At 43.3% G+C, this 20,941-nt stretch overlaps 1 long non-coding RNA gene across 3 annotated transcripts; it reads right to left on the reverse strand.

Annotated features, from left to right (window-relative positions):
* Positions 1–212: 212 nt before the first annotated feature.
* On the reverse strand, positions 213–20,734 carry LOC144307931 (uncharacterized). Of its 3 annotated transcripts, none has more exons than XR_013374593.1 (4): positions 19,955–20,734; positions 8,512–8,590; positions 2,816–3,895; positions 213–349 (listed from the first exon to the last, which is right to left on the reverse strand). It is a non-coding gene; the product is annotated as an uncharacterized LOC144307931 (long non-coding RNA). The 3 variants fall into 3 exon arrangements; XR_013374592.1 differs by lacking the exon at positions 213–349 and adding an exon at positions 2,101–2,460; XR_013374591.1 differs by lacking the exon at positions 213–349 and having other exon boundaries at positions 2,101–3,895.
* Positions 20,735–20,941: the final 207 nt, after the last annotated feature.

Below are 20,941 nucleotides of genomic sequence, written 5' to 3' on the forward strand. Positions count from 1 at the left end.
GGTCACCACATACAACGTGTGGGGTTTTCTTGCCCACACGGCAAGTCAATTCTCCAGCACCAGCTGGGCGGCCTACAGTTCAACTCAGTCTACCAACCTGGTGAGAGACCCCGACTCCAAGGTAAGAGCTCAGTCCTACAAGACTGCCCCCTGCACCCTCCCCCCGCCCCAAACACAGACTTCAGATGCCAATGGCGAGTCCACTCTTACCTGTGCTTCTGACCAAAGGGTCCCCACACCTGCTTCCTTCGGTTCCATTAATCTGCTTGAGCGGCTCACCGACCTCAGAGACACCCGTTCCTTGCTAGATCTCCGGCTTACTGCGAAAGGCTAACTCAGGAACAGCCAGCTGGAAAAGACCCGTAGGACCAGGTGGGGGGAAGGGCACGGGGCTTCCACGGTCTCTCCAGATGCTCCTCTCTCCCCAAATCACCACGTGGTCACCATCCCGAAAGCTCTCCAAACCCAGCCCTTTTAGGTTTTTATGGAGGCTCCATCACTTAAGCCTGATTGATTAAATCACTGCCCGGTGGCAACCGACTCAACCTCCAGCCCCTCTCTCAAGTCAGGGTTGTTTTCCGGGTTAGCGGTGCCCCCCTGACTCAGGTGCATTCCAGAAGTCATTCGTTATCATTACAAAAGACACCCCTGCAGCTCTCTTTACAGGAAATTCCAAGAGTTTTAGGAGCTCTGAGCCAGAAACCATGACAAAGACCAAATACATGTTTCTTACAGAAATCACAGCATCACACCATGCTTATACAGGAGACGTAAGATTATCTAAACGCGAAAATGCTCCTTAAATGTTGTACGTCCAAGACCCAAATGTACCATCTCCTGACCAGAGCGGGGTGGGGCGGATTCTCTGACAGCTTTTACAAGTTTGTAGCTTTGCCAGAAGAAATTTGTTTCCCTACCCATGAAACTCATATGACAATGTATGATAACTATACTGAAATTAAAATAAAAATTTGTGTTTTCTGGGCCCCCGGGTGATTCAGTGGTTGAGCATCTGCCTTCAACTCAGTGCATGATCCTGGAGTCCTGCATTGGGCTCCCTGCGGGGAGCCTGCTTCTCCCTCTGCCTGTGTCTCTGCCTCTCTCTCTCTCTCTCTCTCTCTCATGAATAAATAGAATCTTTAAAAAAAAAGAAAATATTCGATATTAGAACATGTTGTTTTTCTTGAGATCAATTCTGACCTTTCACACTCTCTGGGGATATTGGAAAACGCAGCTGAGGAAGGAAACGAGGGCTGGGCATTTTGGAATTCCCCATACCCTAATGCAAAGGGACCAACAAACTTCTCCCAAAAAGGACCAGAGTAAATATTTGAGGCTTTGAGGCCATATGGTCTCTGTTGCAACTACACATCTCTGCTCTTACAGCACCACGGACAACACTTAAAAGGATGGCCATTGCTCGGTTCTAGTAAAACTTTATTTACAAAAGCAGGTGGTGGGCAGGATTTGGCCCACGAGCTATAATTTGCCACCTCCTGTCCTGCAGTGTGAAATGCTGATAAGGAATGAACAGGTAACAGAACTTCAGAAAAATAAAACAGCACCTGTCTCTAGCTGCTGGGACAGCTCCTATTCTGTAATGACAAAAAAGAAAAGAAAAAAAACAGCGCCAAGGTGAAACCTCCATCCAAGTATGCGACTAAATGATCATTTGTTAAAACTTTTTATCGGGGAAAAATCGTGCACCTCTGAATTCTTTTCAAATCGAAGGTCTGTCATTGCTGTTGGACCGCGCTTCGCAGAATGTTGCTTTACTCTCAGGCAACCTGTTCACTGGAGTATTGATCACATTATAATCCCTCTGATTCAGCTTTTTCTGGCTGTTTTCCAAGTCATAACCATTTCTGCCACTACATAAATCTCCTCAATAATTTTCCCCAAATTAAGTCCCCTCTGTCTATTTTGATCAACCAATTTCCCTCCTACCAACTCCAGATTCGATCAGCCACACATGGCTGATGGAATCTGTTTTTAAAAGGACATTCTGTGATTAGGCAATTTTCTTCAAGGATGATTGCTGAGAAAAGCATCAACAGCAATATCATTTTCCAGGCAAGAAATATCTGAGCTGGAGATGGGTTTCCTTCCTTCTTTCCTTCCTTCCTTCTTTCCTTCTTCCTTCCTTCCTTCCTTCCTTCCTTCCTTCCTTCCTTCCTTCCTTCCTTCCTTCCTTCCTTCCTTCCTTCTTCCTTTCTTCCTTCCTTCTTCCCTCCTACCCTCCTTCCTCCCTTTTTTGTCCCTGAAGTCTTCAATTTGCCACCGATTGAATTGCTGCAGAATCTACAGGCAGACAGATTTCCAATTCAACAAATCCTCAGTGTCCATGCTCGCCCATGCTGCTGTGGCTCTGCAGGTTGCAAGCACATCTTTTCCCACTTCTTTGTACCCGACATTCAGTTTTGGGGTGTCCTGCCTCCAGCAGCATCCTCAGGGGACTGCCTGGGTTTGGGATAATGGAACAGAGAAGGAGGACCAGGCGCCCAAATGCCCTCCTCTCTGTGCATCTCCATCATATCCTTCCCCCACATCCCAAATCGTAGCCAGCACTTGCATACAGGGTAAAGATGAATGCCCATCTCCCAGACCTTAGAGGTGAAGGAAAAACAAAACCACGAAGTCACTGTTTCTGCTGCAGGGCCCTCCAGAAGCCGGGCTGAGGCTGGGATTTTGCAGAAGTCACATTCTCTGGGCCCTCTCTTCCTTCTTGTCCTGTGTTCTCACTCCTTGGTTGGCTTTCCCTCCCTGAACCCCAGGAATCCTAGCCCAGAGTCTGCATGTGGTGGGGGAATCTGACCTGAGTCTTAGGCTGTAGGAGGCACTATGCCGGGTATCAGGAATGTTCCTTCTTCACCCCTAACTCCTAAGGGCCCCTGCTCACGTAGTTGGATACCGTCCTCTGGCACAAATATCTTAAGCCAATGCACCAAATATCTGCAGTAAGAAAATTGTATAAATAACATGCACAGAAAAAGTAGGTCTGTAGTCACTTACATTCTCTCTAATCTTCCCAACTGGCTATAGGCCATCTCATGTTTGGGGTAATGGGGGTGGGGGTGGGGTCTCCTGCAGGACATCATAACAATTGCCTGACACCTAAACTAACCAAAGTGTTCCTTCAGGACAGGATATTTCTCTCTGGTTTCATCCAGTGATTGAGATAGCAAATGAGAGTAGGGCCTGATTGATTAATACGACCACCTCTGCTCTCAGATCAATACAGTCTGAACTGCCTCCAAAATACAATTTTTATCTATTTACCCAGCATCGATCAGACCCTGGTAAACTGATTCAGAATGATACAGAATAATTTATGAAACAAAATGTCAGCGTACATGACAGGCACGAGGAGGAAAGTCACAGGGGCCTGTTCAGCTCAGCCCACCTCGGCCACTGAGGAGGTACCTGGGAAGCCAGGCATTTTATCACATGGTAATTTCTGTTGGAATTAGCGAAAAGTGATTTCAGACAGGTCCCAGCTAGGCTTCAGCATAAACGTCCTAAACCCTTCTACAGGAGGGATTTGCATGTGGAATTAGCTGGAAGCTTTCCTCCCTTCTAGCTCGCTGTGGTGGAGCGCTAATTGCTTGCATAATGGCAAGTGGCTGATATCAAAATGCTTTCCTTGTATTAGACTTTGTTTCACATCTATGTGTGCTCCTGTTCAGGTTGTTAATGATACTTTAGAGTTACACTGATTATCTTCACTTTTATTAGCGATTAAGCCTGAGCCTGTTATGTACATTTTATTTTCCATTCTTCAACTCTGATGACACGTCTTGCATACTAATTATCCCACTGGATGGGTATTAAATACTTCGGAAGCCAGATGGTTTTGAAGGAGTGCTACTTTGAAAGGAAATGTAATCCACTGTACCTACATGTGAAAAAAACGACACTTTAAAACTTCAACAAGAAAATATATTAAAATGCGGTTATGACTTTGAGTAGTAAAAGTTTTCTTAACTGGTACAAAGAATACAAATCAAGAAGGAAATGACTGATGTGTTGATAACTTCGAAATTATACAATAAATTCCGTAGCCTTAACTGTAACGACCAATAATAAACAAAACACATAAAACACAGCTGATATTGTTTTTTTGTGCATAAAACAGATGAAACTTTTATATCGATAATATATAATTAAGACACATATTATATAACCACATATATTTTAGGACACATCTTATATATAACTATATACAATAGAAGATATTTGGCACCACTAATATATGCATATATCTGTGTACGTGTATAAGCTTCAATAAAAAACAAAAGCCACAGAAAACTGGCAAAGAATATCAACAGGAAATTCTCAGAAAAGGTTATCCGGATAGCTAATAAATACACAAAAAGATATCTGAATGCACCAATAGTCACAGGAATGTAAATGAAAACACCAGCGAGGTGTTCTTCACAACAAGATCAACAACTATTAAGAAGTCGGCCACAGTCCAATTGTCAGAAGCTGGTTCAAACTCTATACCGTAGGGCGATACAAGGACGTTCCTGCCCCCTGAGCCAAAAGTTTCATTCCCAATTACATATTTTAAAGAACCACTTGGATCTGTGTTCAAAACAACCATGTATAGGCAGCTTCCTTGAGGCATTTCCTAGAACAGCAGAAAATTGGAAACAACTTTCCATCAACAGAGAAACCAAGTCGCATGTTGGATATTCTTTTTTTTTTTTTTTTCACATGTTGGATATTCAAGCAATGAAAGAACTGTCCAGCAGATCAAAGGAATCAACTAGAGATAGGCCAACATTCCAAAATCTCTAACACAAATGGGGGGACACAGATCATAAGTACCAGAAGGCTATGCTCACTATGATGCCATTGATGTAAAGCTTTAAATCGTGCAAAACAAGTCAAAATATTATTTCTGAAAAGATGGCATCCACAGCAACATTTTAAAGACAAATAATGAAAAATATATACCAAATTTAGGATCCATATTTTTCTGGGGGAAAGATAGGATGGGAATGAGTGGGGAAAGCATACAAAGACTATGTCAGCTCTGTTACTTTCTGTATACTTTAAAAATTTATTTATTTATTCATGAAAGACAGAGAGAGAAAGAAAGAGAGAGGCAGAGACATAGGCAGAGGGAGAAGCAGGCTCCATGCAGGGAGCCCGACGTGGGACTTGATCCCAGGTCTCAGGATCATACCCCGGGCCGAAGGCGGCGCTAAACCACTGGGCCGCCCGGGCTGCCCTGTTACTTTCTATAATTAAAGATGATGTGAGTTTGTCAATAATTCTCTGAGAAGTTACCCAACATAAATAAGTCATTACATATAATTGTATGCCAGACACTATTTATTTAGTGAAAATAAAAAAGCCTCATTATTTTCTCAAGGCAAATGATGTGTATCTAAACTACCCATGTCGGGCTCAGTGGTTGAGTATCTCCCTTCGGCTCAGGTCGTGATCCTGAGGCCCTGGAATCGAGTCCCACATTGGGCTCCCTGCATGGAGCCTGCTTCTCCCTCTGCCTGTGTCTCTGCCTCTCTCTCTGTGCCTCTCATGAATGAATAAATAAAATCTTAAGAAAAAAAAAACTATCCATGTCATAGGTTAGCAATGAACTGTCTACCAGCCCCCAAATTTTGCTCCATTTCTGTCCAGATAAATGTGTTCTGAGTAATTAAACATTCATTTGAGGTCGCTTCAAGGTAGACATGAGTGGAAACTTGACTCTGATGCTAAAGATAAAGATGAAATCAGAGTGCAACCAAAGACAGCATTTTCTTCTGAATTCTTGTGAGCCCTGCATCGCACCATGAGTGCGGATGTGAGAGCGTTACATGAGGGTTTCACTTAGAACTCAAGTTCCGGGCTTTATTTCCATACACTTGGTCTGGAGTGTGGAGATGATCGCATGTCAGTATTCTCTTTCCTGTTTGGATTCACAAGGTCATCTCAAGTGACAGAAGTCCTATCGAGTTTTTAGTGAAGTAACTCCAACTTGGAAGGACACACATAGAAAGAAATATGCAGAAGAGCGGTTCTCAAAAGAGAAGAAGCAATTAACTTCCTGCTCTGTAAGAAAGTCTTTGCAAATCATTTTCAGGAATTGTAATAAGAAGGTCAGTTAAGTCTCAGGTATTAAGAGAATTCAAATCCTGTAATGTTTAACGTCTATGAATCTCATCAACAGTCACGGAATTATTAATCTGATAGTAAATATCCCAGAGTTATAACAAGTTGATATTTTTGAACTCAGACTTGCCTGATTTGAAACAGTTCCAAAAAGTGACTTCAACCAAAGCAGCACAGAGCTGCAGATTAGAGAGTTTATTCATAATCACAGCTGATTCTATTAAAGAAATTGTGCTTCCATCCAGAGCTAATGGCCTATGACCTCTGTGGACACATAATTTGAGTGTCATGCCCTATTTAGATGACTGACATACACAATGCTTCATGTCACTCATGAAGGTTGATATCATTTACTCTTAATTCTAAGGCTTATTGAATCTTAAAGATGTGACTCATGCAGAATAAAGGTAGCAAAATGAAAAGAAAGAACACAGCATCCAGGGTACGGCTTGGTGGACCGTGTTACACGGAAGGGAAAAGACACAAAGAACATTCCAGATGGAACACAAATGAGAGCTTCATGTCTGGCACCAGCACCAAGAATTGTTTTGTTGGATACCCTTTATAATACAAGCACTGGAGTATTAGGAATAGAACACACACATACCCAGTCCTCTTGCACACTACAGGTAATATGCACAGACACCTATATCGTTTTACGGATGGAAACCTCACTATTGTTCTGCTTCTAGAGCAGTCACTAGAAGATTCTAAAGAAATATCATAAAACCAGAGCACTTCTTCTTTTTTTTTTTTTTTTTAAACCAGAGCACTTCTTTGAGGGTCAAGGTGTCCAATTAATAGAATCTGTCTGCCCCATCGAAGCTCTAAAGTAATTCAGAAAAAAAATGATTTATGGAGACCAAAGTGACATCAAAACAGCAGAGATTGGAGAAGGTTGTTTCTCTCAGGGGCCAACGTAGTGTTGACCCCAAAATCACAGTCATGCCTTCAGTTCCAGCCAGCACTGGATGGAAGTAGGCTTCCCTTTAAGGCTTTCCCTTCCACAACATGGAAAAGCAGACAGGATGGACTTTCCCCACAGGCTGCTGACTCCCAGAAGAAAGGGGAACAGCTGCAGCTGCTGAAAGCATGCCCCTTACAACTCAGATAAGGCGCCGCACTTCCCATGGGGATTGGGTGGGAGCAGGCAATAAGGGAAAAGCAAGAGAAGTTCCAAGCTCTACAGCCACCACTAGAAGGACATCGACCATGGTGAAGCATTTCCTCCTTCCTCAAATTCGAAGGAAAAAATTATTTATGCAAGGATCTGAAATCCACAGTTACTCAACATGACATCTCTCTGTCACACAGATATTTGTTCAAACACCTACTATGGGGATCCCTGGGTGGCACAGCGGTTTGGCGCCTGCCTTTGGCCCAGGGCGCGATCCTGGAGACCCGGGATCGAGTCCCACGTCGGGCTCCTGGTGCATGGAGCCTGTTTCTCCCTCTGCCTATGTCTCTGCCTCTCTCTCTCTCTCCCTGTGACTATCATAAATAAATAAAAATTAAAAAAAATATATATATATAACACCTACTATGCACCATGTGCATAAATGCAGAAAGCGTGCACTCCCGTGTTCACACTCACTGGAGTATGTGGGTCTCATTGACACGTGACGTAGCAAGGATTTCTTTATGCCCACGGTGTGCTCATAGAACAAGAAGAGTTGACAACCAATGAAACAGAGACTGTGGTAGCTACACAAGATTTAGATGTAGGTTTTACCCGTGAAATGAAGCAGAACAAACCAGTCTTGACAAAGCTGGCTGGGAACCTTAGGCTCCTTCACATGGTCCCAGAACTACCACGGTTTTAGAGCTACCCAGTGCATGGCCTCATGTTCTGGGGATGGGAGCAAGGGAGGAAAAGAGGAAGGAAAGGAGAAGGAAGGAAACAGAATACCATAAAGGCTGGAATGTCCACCTTGCTAATAATGCCAACACAGGTGAAATGGACATCTCCAACGGTTTTCAAGTTTTACCAACCATGGCCAACAGTTAACGGAGAAGCTGTGTAAGAGACACAGAGAAGTACTTACTCCAAGTCAGAAATATTTGAAGAGTTAGTGAATGGAAAATAAAAATATGAAAATATGATTTATAACAGTGATATTACTCATTGAAGAGGTAATGTTCTGAGCGATCGGATTAATCACCACTATTACTGGAACACAGGGACTCACTGGGCTACAAAGATACCTTTGTCTATAGAGAATAATGCTGCTAAATTTTTATAAAACATTAAATTAAAAATAACTTATGTGTATCTCTATGTATTTGCAATGTAATTTTAAAGTCAGTAGGCTCTATAAATTTTAATTTGTTAGAGATGCATAGCCCTTTCTACAAGAATAATTCTATGAAATCTTTTCCACTTACCTCTAGTTACACAGGTAAGATGAAATGATTTTCTTTTTTGCTACATACTTCAGTAAATTTAAATCCAAGCCAACTTCCTCTGAGAAGAAAATTCAGATATTAATTTTTCTTCAGTTTTATAAATATCCTTCTGTAGCTTTGAGTACAACTACTTCTTTTCATTTAAAGCTCTAGTATTAAAGAAATAAGAAGAAATTATAGTGGGAAAATCCAGTAACTACATGGTATGCTGTTACCTAATAGATTATAAAACTTAGGAACATTAGTTAAAGAACATTTTTTAAACCCGAGAAGTTCCATTTCCAGCATTATGGCCGATTGGATGTTGCAGGAACCCCATCCAGTACAGAAACTAAGAAAATGACAGATAAAATGTAAACTTTTTTTTTTTTAAGCAGATCTGTGCTGGTGACTGAGATTCAAGTACTCTGAAGGACAAGTCCCTGAGGTGAGCTAGCATGGAGGAGTGCCAGCCCTGAAGATGCTTCTCAATCACTGGCCACCACGAGCTGGTCATTTAAGGGGTCTATGTGCTGAAGACAGCAGTCAAAAGCTCTGGTCTGAAAAATGAAAGCACTACTTGAAACTCTTGCATGGAAGGGAAGACTCAGGGTTACCAGCTGGTATATCAATTCAATTCAATCCCAATCAAAAAACAAAACAAAACAAAACACCAAGGAGACTTTTATGGAAAGTGAGAAGCTGGTTCTAAAGTTTATATGGAAAAAAAAAACATAAAAATAAAGTTTATATGGAAATTCAAAAGAGCTAGCAGAGACAAGATGTCCTTGAAGAAGAGCAAAGTTGGAAGATGTACACTACCACATTTGGGGACTTAGAATTGTGGAAATAAACAAAGACATCCCTCACTCTAAGTAAGAATAAGCCAAGGCTCTTCAGTCGGTTGAAGAAGCGGGAGGCATGCTCAGTAGAAGCAGGATATCTTAGGTGATTGGTCTGGGGAGCGTAGCTGTCTTTCCCAGGTTGGTCCTGAGTTGCAAGAAAGAAGAAAAGTTAGGGCTACTGGAAGACACTGACCAGGTCGTGAGCATTCCAGGCCAACTGCTGCAGAGCCTGGGGTTTAGCTTCTGCACTGGTCCAAGCTCTATTTTCATATTTGATCTGGACATTGGCCATCTGATACTCAGTCTCTCAATATAAAGCTCATACTCATTAACATGGTATGGTCATGGCTCAAAACTAGAACCACAATGAGAGTCCTCAAAGAAACCCACGCTTAATTTAGGGTGAGACTGTGAATGCGGCTCAAGTGGGGGGAAAGGGGGTCTTTTTAATACATGGTGTGGGATCAGCTGGAGATTCTCACAGGGAAAAACTCTGATTAATATTAAACTTTAAAAGAATATTAAATATTAAAAGAATAAAAACTGGACAACTTCCAACTAGTTGCAGACACAATGGGAAGGGGATCAGAATATGGTACCCCAAAATACATCACTTTGGCATGAGGATCATTTTGAGCTACAGGTATGGAGAAGTAACAAACGCAGGAAGAGTTACTTGCCACCCAGTATCTACCTAAAAGCAGGGCGTACATGGCCCTCGGAGGACGTTCACCACACACCTGTCCGCCCAGAAAAGAGTGGCATTCCTTATCATCACAGGGGAGTGGACACCATGGTTAATTTTCAAAAACAGACCTTACTAAAATAGCCTGTACCTTGCACTAGTGGCCCCCTGCCCCTTTCCTAGTTCCTTTCACACCCCTGAGGCCCAAAGGGTATATAATCTTTCTTAAAAGGGTATATAAGTCCCTGAGTGAAATCATTTGTTTTCCTACCTTGCTGTGGACATAGAAATTAATAAAGATTCTGTGCCTTTTCTCTTGTTCATCTTTCTTTTGTTATTTTAACTCACACAGTCGCTTTGGCAGCACGTATGCTAATTCTCACACGCCCACGTAATGAACCTAAGAGGTGAGAGGAGAAATTTTTCTTCCCTAGTAAATGAAGTCAGGAAAGAGAATTAAACCTGGGTCCCATCTGAGAGCAGTTCGGGTTTGCATTTTCTTTCCTGAGCATCAATGAATGCAAAACTCATCGTTATTAAAAAAAAAAAAAATTCTAAGGGATGCATATTAATGAGCTGAATCTAATTATTAGTGTTGCAAAATAACAATAAGCAATCGCTAATGGAATACAATGGCCTGGCTTTTTAACGTGAGGCAATAAAAGAAGGTTAATCTGTGAATGGAGTCTGAGTTTGCAGGGGTTTCAACTGTTCTTTCAAATAATAACCTCAAAATGAGTTTGTTCTTCACCAAATTTACTCTACATAAGCATCCAGATATGGGAGAGAGGGTAAGTTCTGAAGCTTGGATTCAGCAGTTAAAAGCTTGAAAGGGTTTGAATAAAGTGACATGACTTAATGCGATAATTACTGCGGTGTGCTCCCCACTACTGCAGCCTCAAAGCTTCCATGGCTGGCCACACATGCACCTGCCCAGAGCAGAGCCTCACACAAGAAATGCTCCATGGTCCCCATTGAGTGGTGTGTAAGGGCCCAAATCAGGCGGAGGCCCCAGAAGGGTGCATTATGCAAGGGGACATTAAGAAATTAGTATCTTTATGAAATGACGGTCACAGCGTTGGCAGGTCAGAAGGAGAAGGATGATGGCTGTTTCTTTATCTGCAGGCAGACCCGGGCACACTTAGGCATCCGGGAGGGTCAGATCCTCCAAATACCTAAATCCACTCATGCAAAAAAGGCATTGGGCACATACATTCATGAGCACTTCGCCAAGTCTCCGAGAGGAGGGCCCCATGGTTCTCCAAGAGCCCATTCAGGCAAGTGGACCATGCCTGCTTTGACAGCGCTACGAAGAATTCGATGAATGTACTTGTTGTCATACCCAGGAAAGCCGAGCGAGAAACAATCCAAGCCTGACAGAAATGCAATCATTGCTTCAAATGAAACACTTAGGCACAAATGTAGGCCTCTATGTCCTGGGTCAAGTCTGCTCTAACTAGGGAGTCAGCGCCATCCTGTGTGTTTGGCAGAGACATAGATTTCAAAGAGAGGAAAAGGATCTACGCTTTTCTGCAATAAATATTCTAAGCAGAGGGAAGAGAGAACATCTCAACCCTTATTTTTCTCGGGGACAATTAAGCCTCTTATTTTTTTATTTTGTATTTGCCCTTACAGCGCTGGGCCGGGGAGTCAACAGGAACGTCAAAGAGGAAGCTTCTGACGGGCTTCATATCGTCCTTAGAAGCCCTCCGTCATTCACAATGTCCTCACATTTTCCAAAATGAATTCAGTTGCGCTAAGCGCTGAGACCGTCTTTGGAAACCCAGTTGGACAAGGTAGAAAAAGATATTTTAACTCTGCAGCCAAATTTAATGGTGTTTAAAAAAAAATCCAGTCCGTTCTTTGGCTCTGTGTGTGGGTCACTGCTGCTAGGATGGAACGGGGTTAGGGGTGTAAGGGAGATGAACAGTGTTTGTGTCTGTCTGCTCGGTCTCCAAACCTCTAGAAGGATGTCAACAGAGACGCATCATCCAATGTGGCCCACACATTATAACGGTGTCAGGCTACAGGGATACCAATTAAGGAACTGATTTCAGAATTATTTTGACAACATGAGCATGTGAGAGAAATAAAAACTTATGGCTTGTCTTATGATTTAATGAGCACATCATTTATGCCATGCTCTACCCAACACAATATTCTCCAAATTCCGATGCTGAGAGCTATAACCAGAGATGTAAAATCAGAGAAGTGCATGCTTCTTTCACCTAGGCTCCATCTGCGCTGTCATATAAAACACTTTATATTTTGTCACAAATAATCATCTGATTCAACCCGCACTTTGTAATCCTGACAGGAGAAGCTGCGCTGAGAAGTAGGGTCGGTGGCTCGCATGGGGCCTATGGCTTACTGAAAATCCGTAAGGAGGAGGAAGAAGACCATCTCCTCAGATTTGTGGAGTCTCAAAGCCAACAAAGCCACGTGTGCTGACTGATGCCAATGCTGACCATTGGTTCCATTTCTTTCCTTTGTGTTCTGGTTCTTTTATTTATTTATTTAATTAATTAATTAATTTATTTATTTATTTATTTATTTATTTATGATAGGCACACAGTGAGAGAGAGAGAGGCAGAGACACAGGCAGAGGGAGAAGCAGGCTCCATGCACCGGGAGCCTGACGTGGGATTTGATACTGGGTCTCCAGGATCGCGCCCTGGGCCAAAGGCAGGCGCTAAACCGCTGCGCCACCCAAGGATCCCCTGTGTTCTGGTTCTTACAGCCGCTACGTAGAGCTCTGGGGCTGGCTGCGCGGCATAGGACCTGTAGAGGCAGTCATACAGGACCCCATGCTGGTTTAATGCCCTGCTGTCCTCACTGAAATTCTTGATAATTTTTTTTCTTTGTACTTGTGTCTTGTGAGGGAAGTGCAATGGGACAATGGAGCATGCATGTGAGAAGAAATGCACACAGGATGTGTGTTCAGTGTTCCTCACTGCCCTGTTCACGTATAGCACGTGCAATGTTCCAACAGCACAGAGTTCTGGGGGACCCCCCAACAGATGGGAATCCATGAGGCTCAAAGTGAGGACGAGGTGAGCATGTCACATCTATAAGGAGTAAGTGTGAGTGTTGAGAGCTCAGAGAGGCCATGCCTTCCATCTGAACCACAGCGTGCTTCAAATGCAAAAAGAAGGGAAGCGAATGACGTTCTGCAGAAATACAACAACACTGGAACTCATCATGGCCTTTCTCGTGGAACCTCGCAATCACTCAGGCTGAGATTGCTAACACTGAGGGAAAGACAAAGCTAGGTCAGCGCAGGATTCTTTTCCTACACTGTCCTTCCTCATCCGCAAATCAGTGGTGGGAGAATTGGCAGATTGTGCACACAGAAAGAAGCAAGATACAGTTGATGCAGTTTTGTGCAGGGTTTCCCCTTTTGTATTGTTCTGGTGAGAACAAAACACATATGAATGTACCAGCGATGAAATATAAATTGGGTAATTTCAGTGGTTCTGTATATAAGTTAAATGCTCTTATATTTGCATTTAAAACTGACATTGCGCAACAGAAAGATGAATGGTAATCCCCAAGCTAATAATTTAAAATTTTAATTTCCTTTACTTAGAACAACGTTGCATAGCGAATATAGAACACCATGACAAAGCAAGAGACAGAGTATGGAAGAAAGGACACAGCTTTACACCTCATTCCTTTGATAGCGTGTTTTTCCTACTTTTTGAACATGGGGCCTCACATTTTCATTTTGTGCTAGGGCTCCACACATTATGTAGCCAATCCTGTCTGGATCTGTATTCTTTATTTATATATTCCACCCACCTTTCTATTTTTTTAAAAAGATTTTATTTATTTATTCATGAGAGACACACACAGAAAGAGAGAGAGAAAGAGAGAGAGAGAGAGGCAGAGACACACGCAGAGGGAGAAGCAGGCTCCATGCTGGGAGCCCGATGTGGGACTGGATCCCAGGACTCCAGGTTCATGCCCTGGGCTGAAGGCGGTGCTAAACCGCTGAGCTACTCGGGCTGCCCTCCACCCACCTTTCTAGAAGCTAGATGTTATAAAGAAAATTCTTCCATTCTCTTCATGGGCAGCTTTTGTTTTTTAAGTAACCCTCTACACCCAACGTGGAGCTCGAACTCATGACCCGGAGATTGGGAGCCACATGCTCTACCGACTGAGGCAGCCAGGTGGCTCTTCATTGGCAGCTTTTATTTTTTTCACTTTGATATTCAAAAATATTCAGCATACGTATGCTGTACATACATTTACCTTTTGGGACATTTTACAATCAATCCCTTTAACAAGTACACTTGAAAGATGAACTGACAATCTTGCTTTCAGGAAGTCAGTCTTGTACATTTTTGCTAGAACATTAATTGTCTCTATATCCCTTCTGCACTGGAAACCTAGCACGGATACTTGACAATCTTTGCCAGATGCTTGTGTTGAGCTTACCCTAAGTCAGCAGTTCTCAATCCTGACTGCACATTAAAATGGCCTGGGTAAAAATTAATTAATTAAAAAATAATAAAATAAAATATAATATAAAAAATAAAATGAAATAAAATAAATAATAAAAAATAAAATAAAATAAATAAAAGAAAAGAAAAGAAAGAAAAGAAAAGAAAGAAAAGGAAAGAAAAGAAAAGAAAAGAAAAGAAAAGAAAAGAAAAGAAAAGAAAAGAAAAGAAAAGAAAAGAAACGAAACTAAAAAATGGCCTGGGTAGCATCTATTAAAAAAAAAAAAACCGAAACCGAAACCAGTCCTAGGGCTTCACTGTAGACGAGGTACTCCAAATTCTCCAGAAGTCTAAAATACAATCAAAGTCAAGATAAGTTCCCTAAATCTGTGACATGTTTTGTAAGTCTGTCTCTGCACAAAAATATCATGAGCACCTTGCTGAAATCCCAGACTCCTAAACAAATTAATTGAGTCCTAAAGGGTAGAGACTGCACACATTTCAAAAGCACTCCCAGGTGATTCTTATGAGTAGGATCATTTAGAAAGCACTGCTCTAAGAGAGGAGACGGAAAGAAGAACGTGAAAAATGATCAGCAATGGAATTGCCAGTGATAAAAGGCTTTGAGGATAATGCTGTTTTTCTTTTCTTTTTTTTTTTAATGCTGTTTTTCTAAACATACAAATGCTCCTGCATTGTGTATATATTTGCAACAAATTACTGTCAGCCTATGGGCTTCCACCAGCACGATTATTACCTTGTGGTTACTGGGGGTCAGGAATCCAGGTGTGCTTTAGCTGGGTCTTCTATTTCAGGGCCCCTCACACGGCTGCCAGCGAGGTGTGTCGGTCAGGGCAGTGGTCTCATCTGAGGCTCAACCGCTTCCGAGCTCCTATGGCTTGTTGGCAGAATGGAGACCTTGTGAACAACTGGACTAATAAGGGCCTCAGCTTCCCGTTGGCTGAACAAGGCCCTCAGTTCTCAGGGCGTCTGCAACATGGGAGCCTCCCTCTGCAGAGCCGGCAAAGGAGACTGGCTCCAAGTGATACGGGAATTAGAGCCTCATGCCGTATCATCGCAGAAGTGGCACCAAACCTCCTCTCTTGTGTTCTGTTGGTGTGAAGTGAGTCTCAGGTCCTTCCCACACGTAACACAAGGTAATTACATGAGGGTGTGGATTCTAGCAGTGGAGGACATTAGGAGCCAGCTTAGAGTCTGATAAAAGGTTGACCAGTGAAGCCACTAAGAGTGTACATTGTCTATAGGGAGAGCCCCTAGGTTCACGTGCCTGGCATCCCATCGTACCATCATGTAACCTTCACACCCCCTTAGTGTCACTGGTCCTCAGTTTTACAGATCTGCACAAGGGGGTTAAAGTGATGTGTTCTTTATGGTTATTGTTGAAATGGTCACCTGAATTACTATGTGCAATGAGCCTGGCAAAATGGGCAGCACGTATTAACAGCTCCGTGAATAAGAGGTTGGTATGGTAAGCATTTCCCCAAGAATATGGGTATGCCATATTCAAGGCTCCTTCTCTCCTTTGTCCCATATCAGCGAACGAGAAAATGTGATCTTGTACAGTGGGCCGATGATGCAGTGGTTTAGCAAGGAAAAGCGTGTTTGACCCTCTTAAGTGTGTACTCATAAAAGCTTGGTGCAAAAAAAACCAAAAACAACAAAAACAACACAGCGCTGTGCTTTTATCACATCTCTGCTACGGCGGCTCAGGACAGGGGGGTATAAATGCTTCAACGTGTACTTGTGCTTGGTGCAAATTGAATAGCATTGTGCGTCCATCACACCCCTGCTACTGGGGTTCAAAATGGCTTCATTCACACGTTCCCTGAACACGGATTGTGTCAGGCACTGTTTCCTAATGCGCCGATAACCCCACTGGCCAAAGCAAGGCAGCACACCCACACAACTGTAATAGGAGGAAGAGCGCAATCAATCGTTCAAGGCACCGACAAGCACAACACTGTGGCAGCTCAGAGGGGAGAGAATCGCGTCAGGCCCCAAATTCCATGTACGTAGCATCTAAGGAAAGGGCAGTAAATAAAATACGTCACTCCTGGAAAGTCTACAGGAAGCCTGTTACTCAACGAATGATGGGCGAGTGCATTTTTGGCTCAAAGAAGCGAAGCTTTAGTTGTTGTGCAGAATCCTGGCCTCTTCCGTGGTATTATTATTGCTCACGGCTGAGACTCAGCATCTGTTAGAGTCTTTCCACGGGGGTGGGTTGGACTCCCTTTTACTCACAACTTGGTTTAGAGGTCAAGATTGGTAACAGCACAAGCTCCAAGAATATATGAAAAGATTCATTACTCATGTAATGAGTAATCTTTCCGGGGGAGAGCAGGGCAGGCTCCCAAACTGGTACAAAATGGCTCTAGAGAGGATGGAAAGAGGCAGCTGAGCTCCCCGCTGGGCAGGGCACGGGGTTGGCCCGATGGTTCCTGACACAGGCTGGGGCTTGCACAGCGTAAACCTCTCACCCTTGCCCACGGAGGCTGCCCCTGCGGCATTCTCATCATCTTGTTTGCAGGTAGGACCAGGGGGAGGCCTTCTCCTTAAAAGCTGCCAGCAGGCAAATGTCAAAAATGGACACAGACCCTTTAGTACAGTATCTTATTTATGCACGTTCAGTGACCAGGTCAGAAGACTTCATCCACTTGCCCAGGGTCAGGAGCCACAGCAGGAATTCCAGAAATAGCAAGAATCCAGGCTACTTGTGCTCCAGGTTAAGTTTATGCCTGCTTTCCATGCAGAACAAATGCTCTTCCCCTGCATGTGACCTCCTGAAATGCATAATCCAGGGTGGGGGATCACAGCCCCTCCTGACCACGTCGGAGAAGAAGATGAGCAGAGAGACCAAAAGTCAAAGTCTGGGGACGAGGGCTCAGCTATGACAAGATATAAAGCATCACTCACTTCCTCTTTTTTTTTGTTGTTATACCCAGGGATTAAATACAAGGATTCTACACAAGGATTTCTCAAAAAAAAAAAAAAAAAAAAAAAAAAGGCATTTTTATGTCTCAAATTAAACACAAGTATTCTTTGCAAAGATTCTCTAAAAAAAAAAAAAGGTATTTTTATGTCAGGGTTATGAATTCTGCCTCTCTAGAGGAGACAGCTTAAGGCTCTTTGTTATGACAGTATTATTATTTAAGAACCAGCGATCAGTATCATCCCCTCCTCTTCAGAGAGCTGGATTTCTTAGCAAACTGTGAAGAATAACACAAGTTTTCAGACAGGAGGGTCCTCCACTGAAGAGTCGGCCTCTTAGAAGATGTAAATAGAGGTCAAGAGGGATGGCCAAGGACGTAGCTTTCTGGGGTGCCTCTTACCTCCAGTTAGCAATGTCTTTCATATGCGGATGAGAGAGTTTCAATTCCCGTTCTCCAGAACCCACTTCTCTTCCTCAGCAGCCAAACCCAAGTAGTCAACATAAGTGACAGAAACATCACATAGCAGATATTCTCTCTTGTAATTAAATCTTCTTTTTAAAGTTTGCAAACGACCCTTTAAATAAACCTGAAAGGGGAAAATACCAGGCGATGCTTCCACTGTCTGAAAGGTTGTTTTGTCAGAGGTTTTTTTTTTTTTTTCTTTTTTCTTTTCTAGCAGACAGGCACTCATTTTTATATTTTAAATAAAGTTTTTTTTTAAGATTTTATTTATTTATTCCTGAGAGGCAGAGACACAGGCAGAGGGAGAAGCAGGCTCCATGCAGGGAGCCCGACGTGGGACTCGACCCCGGGACCTCAGGATCACACCCTGGGTGGAAGGCAGGTGCTAAACCGCTGAGCCACCCAGGCTGCCCTCCAGACACGCACTCATGTGTCTACAGGCATCTGTTCTGGGCTGGGCCCTGGGGGTCAGGCATGGAAAATATACTGACAAATAGCCAGGAACATAAAGAAATAAGTTCAGGGTGCTAAGACATATGGTGAACAAAAATAAAATGCATGGTGTAAAATGAGCCGAAGCAATCTCAGACGGGATCGGGGATGTAATTCAACACATTCTTCAATACTGAGCCCAAAGGACACTTGCTTTATCAAGACGTCTTCAACATTTTCCTCTTTAGTTTATTGTACATGCCATTTGGGCTGTTCCCTGGGTGAGATGATTACAAACAGTGCTGCTAAAAAACAAAAAAACAAAAAAACATTCTTTTCGGATACCTGGGTGGCTCAGCGGTTGAGCGTCTGCCTTTGGCTCAGGGCATGATCCGGGGAGCCTGCTTCTCCCTCTGCCTGTGTCTCTCATGAATAAATAAATAAAATCTTAAAAAAAAAAAACACACATTCTTTTCTGCATGGACAGTAAACAAATGTGTGGTTTCTTAGACTGGAATTGCTAAGCCACAGGGCTGTGCATGCACCGCGCATTGGCAGGTGCTCTCCGTTTTACGGGCCAACCGGTGTGCACACCCATAAGAGTTCTAGTTGGTCCACATCTTCACCAACACTTAACATTGTCGGTCTTTTCCATTTTAGCAACTCCTGGAGGTTGTGCAGTGACCATCCCGTGGGCTCAGTTTGCATTCTCCTGATGGTTAATAAATTCGAGAAGCTTTAATTTTTGGTTATTTAGATGGTATCCTCTCAAGGTGCTTATTCACTACATCTTTTCAACTGTGTTTTCTGCATATCTGGTATTGATTTAAAGGTGTTCTTTGTATATCCAGTATATAAGTCTTTTCTTTGTCATGTGTCACAACTACCTTCTCCACAACTGACCTCCTCACTCCGTGAATGTTGTGCTTTAATGAACAGAAGTCATAAATGTTTTTGCTTTTCACTGTGGCATGATTTAACTTTCCCTGATAAGGGCAGCCCCGGTGGCTCAGCGGTTTAGCGCCACCTTCAACCCAGGGCATGATCCTGGAGTCTCGGGATCGAGTCCCGCGTCGGGCTCCTTGCATGGAGCCTGCTTCTCCCTCTGCCTGTGTCTCTGCCTCTCTCTCTCTCTCTCTCTGTGTCTCTCATGAATAAATAAATAAATAAATAAATAAATAAATAAATAAATTAATTAATTAATTAAAAAAAATTCCCTGATAACTACACCTCCCACCCCAAGCACTCAAAGGCACACATTTTCTTTCTTTCTTTCTTTTTTTTAAAGCACACATTTTCGTCCCAGTGTTTACTAAATGCATCCAGGACAGCTCCCGACAAGCTGCATCTTGAGTATTTGTTCATACACTTAAATCATCATCCACAGAGCATATAATCTTCACCACAACAGGACTATCCTCTTCATCACAGTAGGAGCATAACGACACTCCATTTCTATTTCTATAAATGTGAAGATTTAAGCAACACCATTTGTTTACTGTAAGAAAAAAAATCAGCAGGCAGTTTACAACATTTGAAATCGTAGAATAGTTTCGTATCCAATGAACACCCTCTCGATGCATTAGAGGGGGTCTTTGTTCAATAGATTAATCCCCAATTTACCTGTGTTAGTCATTAGAGTTGCACTCAGTTGAGCCACATTCCGTTTATTTTCATTCTGACATCCATCTGGGTTTGCCTCTGGGAAAGTGTAATTAGGAAAACGGTACGTCTTAGAAAGCTGGATCAAAGCGGCATGTTAGCTTCATCCCTGACAATCACGGTGGTTGAAAGGCCAGTTCAAAAAAAAAAAAAAAAGAAAGAAAGAAAAGAAAAGAAAAAAAGAAAGAAAGGCCAGTTCACCGGGAACCTGCCTGCTTGGTGCAGTGCTCAGCAGAGACAACAACTCAGGGCGGAGAAACGTGGGCTGATGTTGAGTCGAGTAGGACAACATCGGGGCCGAGGACACGGCCGGGCCGGAGATGAAGGATCTGGGGGGCAGAGAAGGATGGACGGTCTTGTAACGACGAGATACCCCCGACTGGGAGGAAGACAGATGGATCACTAACGTGCCAGCGAGGCCCCAGGCCAGCTGTCAAAGACAACTGGTCACCCCGGGTTTAAGGGGTGGGATCCCGAGGCCAACGGAGGCCCGCGGCCTGTGTCCACGTTCCACAAACGTCTCAGCCCCGACTTCTGATGGTGGCGTAAGTCCTCGCCAGCAGCTGCTGCCCTGTGCTGCCCGGGTCAGCGTTCACACACAACACCGACTTTCGAACTGAATGAAAATGCCAGGATCCGGGCTGCAGTCGATCCGGTTCCCAGGCATGCTGCTGCCGGCATCACGGTAACCCTAGACGTGCCAGCAGGGGAGGAGGCCTCGAGCATCACAGGCGTGTCCAGGGCTTCACACAGACGAAGGTTCCGGAACGTTGCACAGGCCGCTATTTCCTTGGTGGGGTCGCTAAGAGATGCATTTTATCTGATTTTTGGAAACCTCTCATCACGTTGCTAAGTAAGAAATAAGTTGTTTTCCTTGGATTTCTGCATGGAGACAGGTAGCATTCGCGTGCGCGAGAAATTACCTGGCCACCCCGTCCGAACCCAGAT

This window comes from Canis aureus, chromosome X (assembly GCF_053574225.1).
Source record: "Canis aureus isolate CA01 chromosome X, VMU_Caureus_v.1.0, whole genome shotgun sequence".
Taxonomy (NCBI): Eukaryota; Metazoa; Chordata; class Mammalia; order Carnivora; family Canidae; genus Canis; species Canis aureus.